At 35.9% G+C, this 19476-nt stretch overlaps 1 long non-coding RNA gene across 1 annotated transcript in view; it reads right to left on the minus strand.

Moving 5' to 3' along the window:
* Nucleotides 1-7023: 7023 nt before the first annotated feature.
* LOC145670759 (uncharacterized) overlaps nucleotides 7024-19476 on the minus strand; it is a 142320-nt gene continuing 129867 nt past the window's right edge. Inside the window, exon 2 of the long non-coding RNA XR_014128415.1 lies at nucleotides 7024-7240. This is a non-coding gene — a long non-coding RNA (uncharacterized LOC145670759). The remainder of the gene's footprint in view (nucleotides 7241-19476) is intronic.

The following is a 19476-nucleotide window of genomic DNA, read 5'->3' on the forward strand; positions in this document are numbered from 1 at the left end:
GTATATATTGCATAGACGTATCGAACCCCTCCCAACACACATTTCTGGGTGTAGAACTGTCAGTGCTGTCTGTTTTGATATTCCTCGACTTTACCTTTTGTTAGGTATACATGCTTATCCTACATCTGGCGAGTTTCGAGGTTTCCTTTGCAGAACATATGACATTGATAAGCATTGTTTCGCATCATGTGGAAGTATATTGTGTTCATCGTGCATTGCGCAACAACCAAGACGGATGATTTGGAATGTAGTTTTTTCTTCTACGCACATGTGTGTGTGTGTTGATGTATGAATATGTGACATTCGGAATTCAGATACCAGTACCTCTTTTGTATCACTGTTTTGTTTTTTTATTTATTAGATTTAATTTTATTGTGTGTGTTTTAATTCTGTAAATAACCTGCAAATTCTGAATGAATTGTATACCGTGACTTATGTAAATAACTTACAAACAACATTGACCAGCTTTCAACTGAGGAAAAACTTGCAATTAAGGCTTAGACAAAACAAGAAAAGGACAATTCAGGAGAGTGTTTTAAAAAAAATCCAGTTTAAATTTACAGGATGTTTTATGGCAGTAATGTTGCTTGCACTAGATACATTTCCTCAATTTATTTTAAAATTTCCTGGATAAACTGTGAATAAAGTGTGCTCAATGGACATTTTATATAACACAAATCTCTGTTACGAACTTTCTTCAGTCAAGGCTGAAGAGGAATTCGGATCACTGTCAGGGACTGAGTTTGCTAGAATGAATCGTTCGCAATAATCTAGTAAGAATATTTAGTGAATCTATAAAGCTTCTGAAATTAATATCAACTGTACCTATGGCGTCAGCAAAAGGCGAAAAGTATTTTTCTACATGAAAAAGAATTGACAGTTTCAAGGAATTGAATGTCCCAAGAGAGATTATCACCATTGGTCGTGCTTTTCATCGAAAAAGGCCTGACAGTAAGAATACCAGAGTTCATCTAGCTTGTATTAGACAGATTTGCTCCAATCAACAAGAGGAGAATGAACTTACTAATTAATTAAGGTGATTAATCGGATAAAATGTCCTGCAATTTTTTATTTTTTAAAAACAGAATTTTATTTAATTGCACATGTCACATAGCATTTGCATCTAAAGTTATGCTAATTACTCAATGAGTTCACTTTATATCTTCTGTCTCTTATCGTTCGTACTGCAACACCCGAAACCACAATCCACTGGCCGCCAATGGTCACATCTCTTATGCTTGGTCATCCATAGCTATCAAACACTATGTGGCAACTTCTGTAATGTTCCATAATGTATGTCATATATTGCGTGCAGATATTTCTGTAAGTAGCTGGGTGTTGCCAAGTAGCTCTGTGCAACAAATAACCACCTTCAATTGTATACGTTGCATTGCTTAGGATAGAAAAATCGCTAGATATTGTATTAATAATTTGAAGGAGAGATGATTTATTGCCCTTTCTCATCGAGATATCGTCAAACAGTGCTACTGGTTGTGCTGCCAGTTGGTAAGACAAAAAGTTCTCCAAATTTTTTCACTATGCACAATGCACAACATTAAGTGAAAAACCTGGTTTGAATTCACTACAATGTCTTCGTTGTTTATTTGAACAATTCTTGTTCATTGTAGTCGACAACCTGGTCATATTTTCCCTCTGGAAAAGAACTTCGTTGAAGACCTTACCAACATTATTCTTAAGAAAAACAGATCCAATTACGTTAGCTCGATCTCAGTTACCAACAATAATTACGTTGGAAAGGGACACAAGTACAGTAGAAGCTCTCTTGAATGAATGGTGGGCAAGAAGTCACTCTAGCAACTTGTTTGTATCTATCTCCTGTCTTGACAATCTTACATTGATGTGTTGTTCTGAAGATGTGGTATGAACTCTGGCTTCTTCTTCAATATCCTCTACTTCTCTTAATCTTACTGGCACTGTTTGCAACCATTTTGCAACTGTAGATGCGGACATACCATGGCCATGAATCAGTCTTCCCACGCTCTTCATTGAACGTCCAATACCTGCTTTATGGTCATATCAGAACAAACACCAACCCAACATTTGCTTGATCGGCGAATTGTAAAGAAACCGCATGCAGAAAATTTTGATATTCATATTGATTTATTTTCTGCTCCAGAGTAAGCATTTCTTGAACATATACATGTGCACTCTTTGTATGATTGAATTGGCCAGAGTCCTGAAAATACGGCAACATTTGGTGTACACAGTAAACAGTGTTTCCTCCGGACCTGTTTTATGAGGGGGCACTGCCACCCCGGAGGAGACGAAAATAATACGTCTACAATATAATAATAAATATAAAAGTACCAGCAATGCCCCCCAGGAATACTAAGTGTGCCCCAGAACATTTTTTTCTGAAAGAACGACTGACTGTAAAGATGTACCCTCCAATTACCATAGCGCTCAGCTCGAATGAACAAACATATAATTTTCACTATGTTTATGTACTGAATCAATAGTTTAGCTGTTGGTCCCCATTTCGCTTCAACTTCTTCCATTCTTTCCTTTAGTAGATCGGTACATGTTTTGACAACTTGGAATTCAGCAGGGCTTTATACGTTAGTTGTGCCATTCAAAACTGAATTGTAACATCTCTTAAACTTTGAACAAAATTATTATCTTCAGTGCTTTCTTCAAGTAGAAGAGTAGCTCAGGCTTGAACGTTCAACAAATGAGCATGAACAGCTCTAGAGTATGCTCGTTCTCTTACACTGTTCTTTGTATAGCCTACACTGTCTGCCACAAAACTTCCAATCCACTATCGCTCATAATTATACGAATGAATTCCAGAGAAGAGAGAAAAAACTGTAATCTACCAAGTTGTACTTCAACAGATTTAGGAGGGCTTACTGGAGGAGAATCTATATCCCGAAAATCCATTATTTTTACAATCTTAATAATGCTATATATAATTAATTCTTTTAAACTTATAAGTGCTAATTTTATATAGTTATAATAAATATAATCCACTATAAATATTATTAAAATATTGATTAAATATTAAGTAAAAACTACGTCGTAAATGATACATTTTCTTCCGCCATCTAGTGACCTACGTTGCACCACATTACTTCTCCTTTACATGAAGAGGATATTCCTTGCTTCTATGTGTTTGTTTCGGTTCACGTACCTCCCTTACTTTTTGCGATTAAGAAATAAAACCAGTGTCGTTTTAAAGCTAATAAAGTGGCCTACAATATTATGGAAAAAACGTGTATTATTAATCTATAGTCAGGGAGGTATTTACGTGCAAACTTCTAAACCAGTATTCAAAAAAAGGAATTTTTGCAGTTTATGTGGAAATATTTCAAAGGAAACCTTCGATTTAACCATTGTATTTTATTCTAGAAATTTTCGAATCAGTTCTCTTCAGTTTGCTACAAAAATGAACGTCTTGACTTAATTAAGTGAAAAGTTATACGCAATCAAAGATTTCGCTATGAATTTTGACGGCAGCCATATTGATGACGTCATAGCCCCAAAACCCGTCACAGGATTCTTGGGCATTGGGGATTCTATAACTAGTACTACATATCTCAGGAAGTTTCGTTTTGTAATTTTACATGTTCGGGTTCGGCCCCAAAAATGTCTAAATTGGCTGGACTATAAAAACAATACCTTAAAATCTAGAACAATTTACAGAATATGCCATCTTAATTCTGCAACCTTTGGCCTCAGGCATGATAATTAATAGGCGTGAAACTTAAGAGAAACTAAGCAAAAAAGTAAAATTCTACTATTACTGTAAATTAGCAGCAAATTAATCAATTTTAAATACATTTGTTTTCAGCAACGCATAACAACTACAATAACAGTCTTCCGGAGCTTTTATGTCTGCAATATCTGACAATCATATCCTGTCGAACTCAATAGACATCACGGAGACTCTCACAACGCTCTTCTGGCACATAATACATAGATCTCTAATTTTTAATTAATTTTAAATTTTAGAATTTTTTCATTTTTTGCCTGAAGCTATGCTGACAAGATGAGTGAGGGCAAATCTAAGTGCAATTGATAAATTAGTGAAATTTTCATTCAGTTGTTTACTCTTAAAGTATTTTAATTGTTCAATGGGGCTTTTAGCACTTTCATCTGGTAGTAGGGATAGTAAAACCAATAATAGTTCCTGTTGAAGTTGGAAACGCTCAATATCACAATGCGCTTCATCTGTTATAGCCACCTGAAGGTCAGTACTTTTCTTCATCAAGGAATCCTTGTCTTTATTTTTGATCCTGTATTAAAACCCAAATAGTTCATGATGGTAGTTTAGTTGAATAGACTGCTCTTGTAGTAAGTTTATGACTTGATCCAAAATGTGAAAATTTTTGAAAACTACTTTTGAAAGAAATTTTGGGATCCGATATGCGCTCATCAGGGGCTTCATATTCAAACTCACGTTTGGTTCTCCGTGGTCGTAATTATGACTCCCTTGAAATTATTGGGTCGATTTCGAGAGTCTCTGCAATTTCTCTTGCATCCACTAATAGCTCTTCGAACCCTCTATCGATTCGCATTGATTTGAATTGAATTTTGGAAAAGTTGACATTACCTCGGAAAAGTTCACAAAGAACATGACCTGCTATAAACAATAACAAATCTCACTCTTTCTTCTAGGGTAACGTCGGCCGAATATTGTCAGGAGAAAGATGAAGAAGAATTACTCAGAATTATCATACGTTAATTTCTAGTTTTTCCTTGTTTTATACACATATCCTTATCTGACATCTCTAAACTCGTTTGGTCTTCTTATTCATAATTCTTAAAATAAAAAAAAAAGTTGTGCATGACCCTATTCATCCACACCGTGTCGGATGAAAAGGATCAAGGCGTAGGGTGAAAGGGGTTATCAAAAAATACATTAAAATACATACAAATAATAGCATTTTCAATCAAGACACATGTAATAACACTTCTGCATTGAACACTGACAGACTAAGAGCTCAATATAGTAGTCCATAACTATTCATTGATAAGGAGATTGTATTATATTTTAAGGGTCAGATACACATTGTAAGAGGCGCATAAAGTAAAAAAAAATAAAGATCTTTTTTAAAAAGTAGCTAATACAAATCATATTATTTGCTCAAGATAAACATTAGTTTTATACTGACACCCAGATAGTAGGGGATAAATATTTATTGTTGTAAAAAAAGCAACGTTTTGATAAAGTTTGATGCATTTTATTTCACTTCAAATGTTGATGTATGTAATTAGTCTCTTCTAGATCTTACGTGAGTACACTATCGTCAGATACAAATTCCAAGCTTAGATATGCCTATACTTGCCATAAATAAGACTTTTTACCTTCAACTCTGACGCAGATCATCATGATACCATTCCTTACCTTTATCTTGACATCTGATCCAAGAACCCAAACTTGTGAACGAGGATCGTAGTATGAAACGAAGCATATTTTACACACTGTATTTTCTTCTGATTGCTTAGAACTCTGCGTTTCCACATTTTCTAGATCATCATCAGGCAATGAAAATGTTCGATCGATTGTGCATGTTTCGTAGTCGGTTGTGATTTCATTCATTTGGTTTTCAGTCTAGCACTTTGCAGATTTTCAGGTGATGTAAGAAGACCGGAAAGCTGGGACTTTTTCTTTCTGGGTTACAGCTCTTCGTGTGTTCTTATTCTTCGTTGTTGCAAAATTGTCAGAATTAAGTGGAAGCTAGTGAAGATTGTTTTTCATTAACAAGCTGCATCTTTTGAACATTACTTTCATTCTTAGCGATCTTAAGTTGCTGAATTTCTAAATTATGAATTTCTGGGACCATCCCTGCATTTGCATCCCTTTGTTTTCGACGGCAGAGGGCAAATACTCATGCTCTTTAACGACTGGGTCGTTGAAAGGATACAAGCCACTAGAAGATTCTTATACTGCTATACGTGGGGTGGCGGTCTCATTCACGCACCGGTAAAATTCTGCCTGAATAAAAATGTAATTGTATTCCTTAAAACACCTGATTCTGTAGAAAATAAATCGGACTCGTGATTATAATAGGTTTTGACGGTTTGAAGAAGGATCGATCAAGAGGCTGGAGTCTGTGGGTGGCGTGAGGTGGAAGTCACATCAGATGTAAATCATTTCTTTCCAAAAATTCCAAAATTAATTAACTTTTGTGTGCACTGTGGTCATCTAAAAGAAATAAACATTTGGTGGGTGTCCGGTGAGCCACGAAATGCCGCATGCAACTTAGAAATGAAAAAAAATAATTTTTTGAGTTTTACGTCCCACGGATATGCCGGTTAGGCTAAACAAGGCGGTGATGATAAGAGATGAATGAAAATGGTGGAATGAAGAAAGTGGGAGAAAACGGGAAAACCCCGAGAAAACCCACGCACACGGTGTTTGTCCACCACAAAGTTCACTTGGCGGGAGCAGGGTTTGAACCCGGGACCCCATGCAACTTAGAAATGTTTTCTGGGTTATCCAGCCAGAGTCATCGACTCTTACAAGTGCCCCGTTGGGAAAATCATCTTGAATCTCTAGGTGAAACTTCTTTCCTTTACAGATTGCAATTGGTGCAATGAAATATCCACTTACGTTAGCACATACAACAATTTTTACAGTTTCTCCACTTTCAACACAGGTTAAAGTACACACACACGATGTTCCTTTCTCGGTGAGTAGTTTTTTGAAGCCCTATTATTTAATTGAAGACCACTTTCGTCTACTTTGTATATACACTGAGGCTTATTTGTGAGATTGGGATCAACTAGTGTCTTTCCAAGGAAAGATAAATATTCTTTAACGGTTTCTTTGTTCAAACCATCAGTTCTAGCAATGGATCGTCCTTCTAGTTTGCGCAAGGATATCTGAGAATTTCGCTTGCGAAATAATTAAGAGCACTCAATACCAGCCTGTCGACTTACACGTAAAAAGGTATGTTTCAACCCGTTACTTTATGCAAATAAGTACGTAGGACGTCATACCTCATTACGTCCAAACCCAAAACCACAACTAGACAGCTCCAGAATTCTTGATACTAGTTCCTTTTCTTGCTCTTTAAAAATACTGTCACCGTTGCTTTATACTTTTCAATTTATCACATACCTGTTGTTTTAGCCTTCTCTTTAGACAAGAGTGTGGCACACTTAAACAAATCTGGCGCATGTGTTTGGCCCCTTCCTTCTTTATGTGCTTTTATTGCCAAATGTATTTGTTGTTCTGTCCATTCTTGTTGTGTTTTCTCTGATATCTCTCCATCTGAAAATAAAAACAATATAAAATAAAATTAATCAGTAACTTTTCATCTTTTACGATTAAGTAAGTACATTTAATAAGTTAGTGACTGTGGTATGTTACAGTACGGCTAAGTATAGTTAGTAACTACTGTAACTTTAATAAGTTAATAACATTGATATAATCGAATTGGCAAAAAAAATACATAAAACCAAGAATAGTATTCTAAAAGCCTGGCAATAGCCTGGTAAGTAGCAATATATATTTTGTCATCGAAAAATGTGTGACTCCTTTCACCCATATTTTACAGACCCTAATCACCCATATCGCTAACGAACTGTTTCATGAGTATTGTTAACACTGTCATGCACTTGCATCGCATAACACCATTACCTTAGGCCGCACACACTATAAATAGGGTGGATATAAAATTTTCAGCTGAAAATGGGACAGATTCCTTCCAGGGGCGTTATTTGGAAAGGGCAGGAATGGGCAAGTGACCCCAAACGTTTGGCGAATACATATGCTTTAATAGATTGTCTACTAATATACTAGTAAAAAACATGATTCTTATGTCAGTGGTGCTCTTGCCCTCTCTAAACGAAGTTTGAAAAGACGCCTCTGGTTGCGGCTTTTTAAAAATCATGAGAAATGAGAAACAGGTTAGTGCGTAAATTACTTTCTTAGTAATATCTAATACATTTATGGTGTTAATATAACCTATAAAATATAAACGTTTTAGAGACTTTTACAGTGTTGCCAAAACATCCTCGCCCGCCAATTGTCAAGCTGGCAGCATCTGTCACCATTGCCGTAAGAAATTTGGCTTTAAAATCTCCCCTAGCTACTTACAATTTATTTATAATGGCTATATTTTTAGAGACAAAGAAATGAATATGAATTATAGCTATAAAATTGCTAGAAGAGAAAAGATTGTGGCTATAATTGCTAGAAGAGGTAATCCTCAACTTTTAGGGCTACCTTTGTTCTTATATCAGAGATCTCCCTGCTCTCTCTCTTTCTCTGTTACATGGCGGGGTTAAGTAATTCGATACGTACGAAAAAGTAAAGATACGTTGAAGTATGTTCAACAAAGAATCAACTGCTAAAACTTCTGCTGCCTTTCGAGCAGTAATGCGAACTATAGAGTATGTTTAATATAGGGAATTTGAGTTCAATTCTTGCCTCTTTGTTATTATTAATTATTAATAACGTCACAAAGATTAAAGATAATGGGTTTCTTATTTACTTTTTTCACTTACATAAAACGGGACAAATTCTACTTTTTTCTATCTACTGACGGGACGGCCGGGGCACGCCCCAAAACGGGACGTATGGTTGCCCTAATTATAAAGTAACTTCATACAAAATTTCTTTCTGATACTATATAGCATATGATAGAAGCAACGTAAATCAATTACCTTCGAAGTTTAAATCAACTAAATTTTCCACGTACTCAGCTTTCAGAGAGTAATTTCCGCCCACCTTTTTTTTTTTTTTTTTTTTTTTTTAGAATGCACCTCCAAGCTGTTTACATTCTTTTTTTTTTTTCTCAGACCAGCTATGTCTAAAGAATGACATTGGACGGCGGTAGGTTCTACAGTTTTACCAGTTTCTGTTCCACATCCCACAGCCCCAAGCGCAAACTTGGCCCTATTCAGACGTTGAACCTATTCGACCGAACTCACCTTAAATATATTAAAAATTGTAACGATTCAGCAAGGAAGGCTATTTCTAGAATTCGAACCATTTTCCAAAATCCAGGGAGACAATTGCCCGCACTGGGAGAGTCCTCGGGTTTAGCTTTACTATACCAATTGTTTCTGAGTATTCTATTATTTTGTATTTCAAATTAACATAACTGTTTTCTTATAATATTCCTTGACAATATTGAACGTTTCCATTCAATTCTTTAATTTTACACCGACACATATACATGTTATTTTCGTAGTGTTTTTTTCGTTTTGTTTTCTTTTTTCTTTTTTTAACCGACAACGCTAGCAAACATATTTTGAAAATGAAAAATGAAATGAAATCTTTGAGTTTTACGTCCCACGTTTATGACGGTTAGGCTAAAGGAGATGGTGATTATGAGAAATGAATGAAATGGGGGAATGAAGAAAGTGAGAGGAAATGGGAGAACACCAAGGAAACCCACGTACATGGTGTTTGTGCACCACAAAGTTTACTTGGCGGGAGCAGGGTTTAACCCAGGACCACATTCACCAGAGGCGAACGCTCTACTACTGAGCCACCGTGTGCGTGGCTTTTCTCGTGGTTCTCCCGTTTCGTCCCACTTCCTTCATTCCACCATTTCAATCATTACTCATCATCACCGTTTCCTTTAGCCTAACCGGCATAACAGTTGGACGTAAAACTCAAAGATTTCATTTCATTTTTCTACCACTGAGCCACCGTGGATCCAAAATCACGTTTTGATTCACCACAGTAGTAGGCTTGGTAACAGGAAACCTTATAGAGCAGAGAAAAGAGCAACAATCTATTTCAGACGTCCACAAGAGAATGATATCAACTTTTATTTTGATTTTAATCTCCATTAATAGATAGGAAAGATGCCCCTTAATTCTGAGTTTTTTACAAACGAGCAGGTGATACCAACAGTGCTTGACTATCATTTTCTCCTGATCATTTTTTTTCTTTTGCAACGTGTGCATAGCTTATTCTGGAGATTGAACCAATACTTTTGTTAAGCTTTGCGTACGTGAAACTAAGTACGGTTTTCAGCGAATAGGAGAACATTAGTCTTCTAAAATTTACGAGGCCAGTATGGATGCTTACCGGCGCATATCTAACACTAGTGTTCAGAAACTTGCTACTTCATGGACAGCTAAGACAACGGCAGTATCAGGCTGAGAAGAATAGGCAAGTAATGAAAAGGGCTTAGTTAAAAGGAAAATGAAATGATGTAGGCTACAGACTGGAAGGCAAAGCTATATATTATGGAAACTTTTGGATATTTTTCTTTTGTTAAGCAAATTTGATCTTCCATTTAATATTCATTTAGATACGGTCACTAAAAGAGTAAAGTAAGTCATGAACGAGCAAGTAAGCAGGTTAGATCTAATGGTCAGATAAATTAATTTCAAAAACCCACGGTAAGTTACGTTTCGAATGATATGAGCACATTTCTCAGAGAAGACATTTCGAAAGAAGTCTCTCAAGCTGGAATGTTTTCTGTTCTACTCTGAGTGCTCACTGAATTGTTACCACACAAGATGTGGCCAGCAGTCAAGCTCATAATAAGTATTGCAGAGTTACAACACATGTTGACAGACAGAACAGTATTACAATGGTAGGTGGGCAATATTTATCAGCATTTCAAAAGGGTGCCAGAGCAATAGGTGAATTAATAACCCAGATAGTAACATTTGTCTCATGCGGCCGTTTCAGTATAATGTGGGAAGAAAAGGAGTGGCAAGAAAATGAGATATCATCCCCCAAGATACGACGGCAGGGACGTATGTAAGGTCGTACCTTGAGGAGAGCGTCGCGTCAAATTGCTCGTGACAGCCTTAAGAACTATCTTTGTTCGAAGTAATGTGAGCAATACAATAGTGGATGCACAACACCCATATCCCACGCAACTATGCGGCGTAGACTGCTACATATGAAGTTCCATAGCAAACGACTCACTCCTCATGACACGTCACCACCAATTTCATTGCGCTTGGGCACAGGATCACGCTCATTGCACAGCGGATGATTGGAAAAGAGTTTGTTATCTGAAAAATCATGATTTTTGCTTCACCACTCGGATGAGCGCATGCGTGTGTGGCGCCAACAGCACGAATCTACTGATGTCCCGTGTATGCTGTGTAATGTATAGGCAGGTGGGAGCGGCTGTCGGGTTTGAGGGTGCTTCTGTTGGCATGAACTGGAATCATTAGTCTGCATGGACCATACTGGACATCCGTTGTGTATCTGCAAGTATTAGGGGCCATGTATATCCTACAAAGCAACACTTGCACCCACACGCAGACAGTATTTTGGAGTACGACAATGCATGGTGCTGCGAGCCAGGACTGAACTTGCTTGCCTTGAGGTACATTCCAATGTGATTGAGGTGAATTGGTTCCTAACGCATTGGATCGTGATCGTGTAGAACATCTATGAGATGTTTTCGAACGAGGTCTTCGCGCCATGGCTCCTGTACCTACATCTATGGGCTCATTGTGGGATGCCATCACGAATATATAGTGTCAGATCCACGCCGAAACATATAGCAAAGTGCAGACTCTATGTCAGGCTGTTGTCGAGCTCGTCCTTTGAACAAAAGGTGGATCAAGAAAGTATTAAGTAGGTGGTCGCAATTTAGTTAGCAGTCAGTGTACTAGACTCTACTAAAAGTATAACAGTTTCAGATCAGTGCTCTGTTGTTTTACGGTATTTGCTAAAACTGTTGTTAAAGGAAGACTTTTGTAAAATGCAAATCTAATACAGATTATCATTGCGACTTACTGCTGTAAATTCCAGAGAAGTTGAACCTTGATATTAAGAAATGTATTGGAAATTCAACCGAGGCACAAGTAACATTCAAGAATGATATTTTTCAAAACATCTATGTACCGTGTGCCCTGATCAGTTATACGTGTGGAGTAACACTCACATACTCAATCTTCTCATATATGATTCGACAAAAACTTGCAATGATTTTGTGTCATTGTTTGTTTCGCTGAATGACTGTGTGGTATTTTTACGTGGATCTTATCTGCGAACGGACATTTAGAAGATCACCTGTCAACAAAGGCGTCTTGCAGTTATTGCAGAGATGAGATGGTGTTACAAACACTCCGCTTTGCAGAAAGTATTTGTTCTTTTTTCGAACCCAGAAAGTGCTTTATACAAAGAGTTGATCACAACAATGAAGGAGATTTTTCCTACAGAGAATATGAAACGAGAACATGTGTTGCCGATCCCAAGAGTTTCGACTATTCGACGAACGTTTCATCATTCTCACGCAACCCTGTATTGTTTACGCATGTTACCGTATCCAGCTGTTGTAAGTTAGTCACAAGGAAGCAGCTAATATAAAATTTACATAGATTATCATGTGAGTAAAGGTAGAATGAAACGAGCCCTGAGGGGTTTCTAAGACCCACCGCTAATGGAAACAGTATTACAAAAAATTAAGAAAAATAGACTAACTTCCCTCAGACCAGGTTTAAACCCACGACTAAAGCGACATTCGTTATTAACACGCTCATTAGTACACTCGGCTATGAGGGCCGATAGCATGTGGCTTTGAATTTCTGGTATATGTGTGTCATGACTCTTGGTGCGATATCACTATCGGCCAATAAAGTCAGAGGATACCAAGCTCATAAGCTGAAACGTTTGGGATCCGCAAATATGTAACCAGAAGCTAGGTGTATAGCGAAAGGAAATATATGTATATTTCGCTTCACTGGGTTAAATAAAGAAAATATATAGTAATATGTTTCGTTAGTCAGTCACTTTTAATATTACGTCATTTTCGAATAATTTTTATATATCCCCTCTCCTCCAAATGTTATGTGCCACGGCATCGGAAGTGTCATTGTTCATCTCAACGACCCCGAAAATGATAAATTCGATACTGTTATTGGTCATTTTCATTATATATATATATATATATATATATATATATATATATATATATACACCCCTCCCCTCCCACAATTTTTGCGGGGATAAATTTCGATTTAAATGACATCAGATGTGTCACTGTTGATCTCAGCAACAACAAAAACTATAGATTCGACACTAATATCGGTCATTTTCGATCATTTGTAAATGACTTTTGCCTTCTTTAAGTTACATCGTCAAAGTGAAATAACAAAAACCATCTCACTTTAGAACTTCATCTAGGTTGAAAATTTGATCGACATCGATCCAGTGGTTCAAGAGTTAGGTCATGGTCGACTCCTACGTCCTCCCATAAGTTCTAGAGTTAAAGTGATATGGCAAAAACCTCATATCTGAACCGCATATATGTAGAAAATTTGGTTAAGATCGCTCGGGTGATTCAAGAGTTATTAAGTTTTATTTACTTTTTCTAGGTCCCCTCCTCCCGCAACCGTAAGCTTTACCAGAAACGTAAATAACTAAAAACACTTCCAGGCCAGAACTGCATCTAAGTAGAAAATTTGATCGAGATCGGTCTGGCGGTTCAAGAGATTAATTAAGAGTCAGAAATACAGTTACTTTCAATTTTATATATATATATATATATATATATATATATATATATATATATATATATATATATATATATATATATATATATATATACAAAACATCTTGTCATGTTCAAAACAATTCTGACAGCACAAGTGTACCTGATAATATTTCAAGTGACGATACTTCTCTCAAACTATCTCCAAACACTGGGTGCTGAGGCATTGCACTCATATCCATGCTATAGACTTCTGTCCCAACTGAAAGAGCAGAGAGCTGATTCTCAGTCTCCTAAAAATGCAGTTTTAAGATTTTTGGAATGAGCCTATAACAGATTTAGAAAATTAGAAGGTAGTTTCTTTGTTTCTAGTGAACTGCAGAAAACTCGCCTTAAGACATGAAAAAGGATTTTCTATTAATATCAAGATGAAGTGCTTCTGCTCCAATTGAGACATTTCTCTGAAAGTTCATGTTAAAAAAAAAAGTCGAAGAACTTTGGACATTCTCGATCAGCTGATTAGTTAAATAAACTTGTAAATGGAAACAATTACTCTGTAGGTCAATGTCAGGATTCTGATATTCGTTTGTTCGAAGTGATTGAAACGCCACCTATCTTTTGTACTCTACCCGTAACTACTACGTTTCCATTAGAATGAAACGTGAGGTAAGCCGGAGTAGGAGCCTAGAAATTGTGTTCGTCAAATTGAAAATTAGTATAATGTAATCTCGGTATAGCTTTTGACTTAAAGTGCTCCTAGACATAAGGTAGACGGAAGAAGATGTAACAATTTTGTGTACAGTGTCAACGATATATGACTCGTCGAGAAATTGTAAGTACTAAATTTTAATCTATTTTTTTTCCTCTTTTTGGCCCAATTGCTTCATGTTTTTGGTGAGTGGTATGTCTTTGGTCACTAGAATAATCATATGTTGTGAAATATTTGGGGGATTAAATTCAATTTGAGAGTATATTTGATATGAGAAACTTTTCAAAAACAATAATCTGTAAATTCCATTTAGAATATTAAATAGTAGAATGCTAATGTAGAATAACTTCCGGACTACCAATCAAATATGGGAAAGGGTGAATTTGATTTGAATAATGTTGTTTGTGTCAGTACGTTTATTTTGTTACTGTTAAATTTATATTCATGCTAAATTATTTATATAATAAATTGTTCATGTTGAAGGAGATTTATAATTTAAATGAAAAAAGATTACATGCCCAAACTGTTCCGCATTAAGAGAAGGATAAAAGACCCTTTCATAGGTAGTGGATTACTTGGTTTCAAGACTGCCGCTACACAATGACCAGATACTGCATCGAACCACTTAACACAATATTGGGTGTGGTAATTTCAAGTATTTCTTCAAAATTCAAAAAACAGGACATTTATTTGCTGTTTTTTCGTTTTGGGACCCTAAAACTTTCAACGAAGATACAGAACTTCCAGACACGGCTTTCAATAAATTTAGATACTTTCTGAAGAAATTCAGTAAAAAAGTTTCTGAGGATTCTGTCAAAGATCTCTTGGACTTTTGAAGGAAGTGTGAATCCTTGAAAGTCAGTCTTGCTGACGAGTACAACCAAGAAGAAACGATAGATATGTTGGTAGGATTAAGTATTTCAGGATTAGAAAAAAACGGTTTTCTTCACAAAAAAATGAGAGTGCAAAATGTGTTTAAAAAATTCGACAGAAATGCTTATTCAGGTGTGCTACTAGCATACAAAATTTCTGTTGAATTAGCCCTCAGGCCAGGTAACATGTGAAAGAAGTTCTTCAAAGCTGAAATACATTAAAAATAGGTTAAAGAGTGTCATATCTCACGAACATTTGTGTTGATCTTGTAGCATCACAATTAGTGCACTAAAACATCTGCTAATTTTGTAATATAGTATACGTATTTCTTGTCTTTTGTGTACTACTTCGAACAAATCAGAATGATGCACTGATAAAACAATACGTATATTTTTTTAACTGTTAATGCTTAATATTATTGACTTACTGCAGAAAGAACACTGCGCTACTTCATTTCTGTCATTGAGATCAAAGTAGCAATTGTGCGAAAAATCACCCACGCACAATAAAAATGCCCATCTGCCCCTGCTCATAAACACCCACCAATTTCACCTGTTGCCTAATATATATATATATATATATATATATATATATATATATATATATATAAAAGCGTGGTTGAAAACAAAGCTGTGGTGGATCAGGGGGGCAGAATTGATTAAAGTGGCATATTTACAGGTCTATCGTGCTCAAGCTCCCCCCGAAATAAATTTGTTATTTTTTTCGCATTCAACGTGCAACAATAATCTTTCTTACCATTTCTAAGAATGTCATAGACTTTCCATTTTCTTAAGATCTTTATTTATTTGTCATTTGTTCTTTCTTTCGTCCTTTCTACTTCTCTGTTTATTTTTCTTGATCTTACTACCTTTCGTTTCGCCTATCATACTTTATCGACAGTTGTCAGTTATCGACAGTTATCGACCGTTGTTCGAATTTAAAAAAGGCTTGCAACCACATGCTTATATATTAAAGAAAGCAGACGGAAGAGTTTTCACTGATGGAGATAGCATCTTAAATAGATGGAAAGATTTCCTTGAGGATTTGTTTAACACGCAGCTAAAAACTAATGTGCGTGGAGAACAGTATCTTCCAGAATAAAAGTAGAAATCGCATTAAACAAATTAAAAAAAAACTTTAATCTCCGGTTGTAGAGGAAATTCCGGCTGAATTAATTTTAGCTGGAGGCGAATAATTATGGAACAAGGTACACAAATTCATTTTCCTTATTTGGAACAAGGAAGAATTGCCACAAGAGTGAAAAGAATCAATCATTATTCTAGTTCGCAAGAAAGACGACAAAACTGACTGTAATAATTATTCTGTCATTTATCTTTTGTCAACATTCTATAAAATCCTCTCAAACATTTTATTAGCATGATTGACCCCATACGCAGATGAGATTATTGGAGAATATCAGTGCGGATTTAGACGAAATACGTCAACTATCGACCAAGAGTTTACCACTCGGCAAATAGTCGGAAATAAATGGGAATACAATACATTGGGACATCAAATATTTATTGATTTTAGAAAGGCTTATGACTACGTTATAAGAGAAACATTGTACAAAGTTCTTACAGACTGGAATACCGAAAAAGCTGATTAGATTAATTAAGATTTCATTAAATGAATAGCAAGGTAAAGTCCTGGTAGTTTTTTTTTTTTTTTTTTTTTGTTTACAAGCTTTCACGTCGAGAATGGTCTCAAACAAGGAGATGCGTTGTCGCCATTATTATTCAACTTCGTCCTGGAATACACTATAAGGAAATTCAAAGATAACAACCAGGGTCTAGAATTGAATGGCATTCAGGAGATTATGCTAATGATGTAAATATAATAGAGGATGATAGAAGAACAATAGAAATAAAATCACAGGTCATATTAAACGCTTGCAGGTTATGGGTTTAGAGTAATGCAAAGAAAACTAAATACATGGAAGTTCGTCGAGATCGTAATACGGTAGAGTATGGATGCGTTAAAATATAAATAATAATTTTGATAAAGTGGATACTTTCAAATATCTAGGATCAATATTAAAATACGAAAATATATTCATGAAGAAATTAAATGTGGGCTAAAAGCAGGGAATTCGTGTTGTTATTCAGTTCAATATCTCTTGTCGTCGTGAATTTTCAAGGAATTTGAAACTTTTTTAAAATATATTAAACGATAATCGCGCCTGTTGTTCTGTATGGTTGTGAAGCATGGTCGCTTAGTGTGAGGGAAGAACGTAGACTGAATGTATGTAAGAACATGATATTGAGATGAATATTCGGACCCAAGTGAAACGGGAATGGGGAATGATCGAAACTTCTTAACGAGGAATTACATAATTTATACGGTTTGCCGGTCATTGTTAGGGTTATCAAATCTAGGATGCTTAAGTGGGTAGGTGATGTCAGAATGGAAGAAAGTAGGAACGCTTTCAAAGTCTTAAATGGAAGTCCAATCGGAAAACGACCATTAGGACTAGCAAGGCGCAGATGGGAGAATAATATGAAGACGAATCTCGCAGAAATAGGAATACAAAGTGGAAACTAGATCCAGCTGACTAAGGACAGAAGTCAGTGGAGAGCTTTTGTGAACGGGAATTGAACCTCCGGGTTCCATAGGCCATAAACTTAGTTAATAATAATAATAATAATAATAATAATAATAATAATAATAATAATAATAATAATATAAGTATTCTTTCTTTCTTTAAGATACTGTATGAGATTAGAATTACAGGTTGTACGAAATGCACTACTAACCATAAAAAATATTTTTTTGAAAATTCATGTTTCAATTTACGATTATGCGTATAAATGAAAATCAAGTCAATTTTTTTCCCACGAAGTGAAACTATGGTAGACTTCTAACCTATGCGAATAAAACACACAAATGTGTTATAGTACATCTTTAGCTAATGGTCGCGAAAGGGGAATAAGATACATTTCTTGTCGGACATTGAATCCACACGCGCACAAACACAAAAGTTATTATTCGCTATCTCTTGTTGCTTTTACTCTGTAGGGATTATGAGCTCCGTCGTGGCTAAACGGATAGTGCACGTGCCTTTGACATGGAAAAGCTGGGTTTGATTCCCGACGGGTGCTCATGTTGTCCGGACACCATGATAAACTGTAAGTAAGGGCCTCTTACAGCCTTGATGCTAAACTAAAATCTACTCAATTCTATAGGAATTAACTTTAAAACCATTAAACAAAAAGTGGTAACTGGTATCTAACATTTGTGATTATATATAATTAGGGTTGTGTCGATCATGAGCGATTCGATCAATATGAACGAATCATGGCGCGAGTCAAATGAATTATAATTCTTTCTACAAATGAATCGATTCTTCTACTGAATCATTTGTACTTTTCACCGAATTGCTTGTCGTGATAGAATTGAATTGAGAATCATAAACTGCCAGCTTGTGTTGTGTGAGAGAATTGGCAGGGTTGCTTCTGCAGACGCGTTTGCAGTTCACGGGGAGTAAACCAAGAAAGAAGCCGTACACGCTTTTTTTTTTTTTTTTACTTCGTAATAGCATGCGTTTTTTCCTTCCTGCGTGGTAGGGTTGCTTCTTGCGAAGAAAGGAAACCACGTTATTAGAAATAGATTATTTTCAAAATTAACTTTCTTGTTGCTTGCTTCTCGTCATACGCTTCAAGTATTGACAGTGTTGCTCAATTAGAAGTAATACCAGTCGTTCTTTCAGAAAAAAATGTTCCGGGGGGAGGGAGCACTTAGTATTCCGAGCCAGCATTGCTGGTACTATTCTATTTATTATTATATTATAGACGTATTCTTATTTTCTTCTCCGGGGAGGACACTCTCAAAGCTCCAGGGGACAGTGCCCTCCAAAATCATGTCTGGAAAAAACCTTGAGTAATAAGATTACATAGTTAATATTACCAGGCTTTTAATGAACATTTATCCATTTTATTAAGATACTGTACGTACATTCAATAAAATTTTCTTCATCACTTTCAATTGCACTAGCCAAAAAAAGTCAAATTTAATGTTTCATAATCAATTCAAAGTATTATATTATATTTAATGTAAATACAGCATTCAAACACAAGAAGTGCACTGTAAAATATTTGTCCTATGCATAATGGATTTTATAAAGGTATATATAGAAAGACGAACGTAGATACTTTCTGGGAAGACAGTGTAATGCATCTTTCAGTAAAAACACGTCTACATGAACGAAACTTAGAGGTACCTACTTCTCGCTTTACTGCTATTGAAATAGACGTGAAGATACTAATGGTTTTTTGAGCTTCCATTTAAACAAGGGGATTTGGGAGACCGGGAATCGATTCCCGGCGGGATCTCATTTGGTTCGGATTCTATGTTAATCAGTAGGTCCACGTCCCATATAGCCATCCTGCTGAACGCGATGTTAAACTCAAAATTAACTCAACTCAAATTTAAGTAACTAATGGTTTTATCTTAGGAATATAACCGAACAGGGATGTCTTCAGGATTGGCCGGGGAGAAAATTCC

Source organism: Thermobia domestica, chromosome 14, assembly GCF_964235325.1.
Source record: "Thermobia domestica chromosome 14, izTheDome1.hap1.1, whole genome shotgun sequence".
Taxonomy (NCBI): domain Eukaryota; kingdom Metazoa; phylum Arthropoda; class Insecta; order Zygentoma; family Lepismatidae; genus Thermobia; species Thermobia domestica.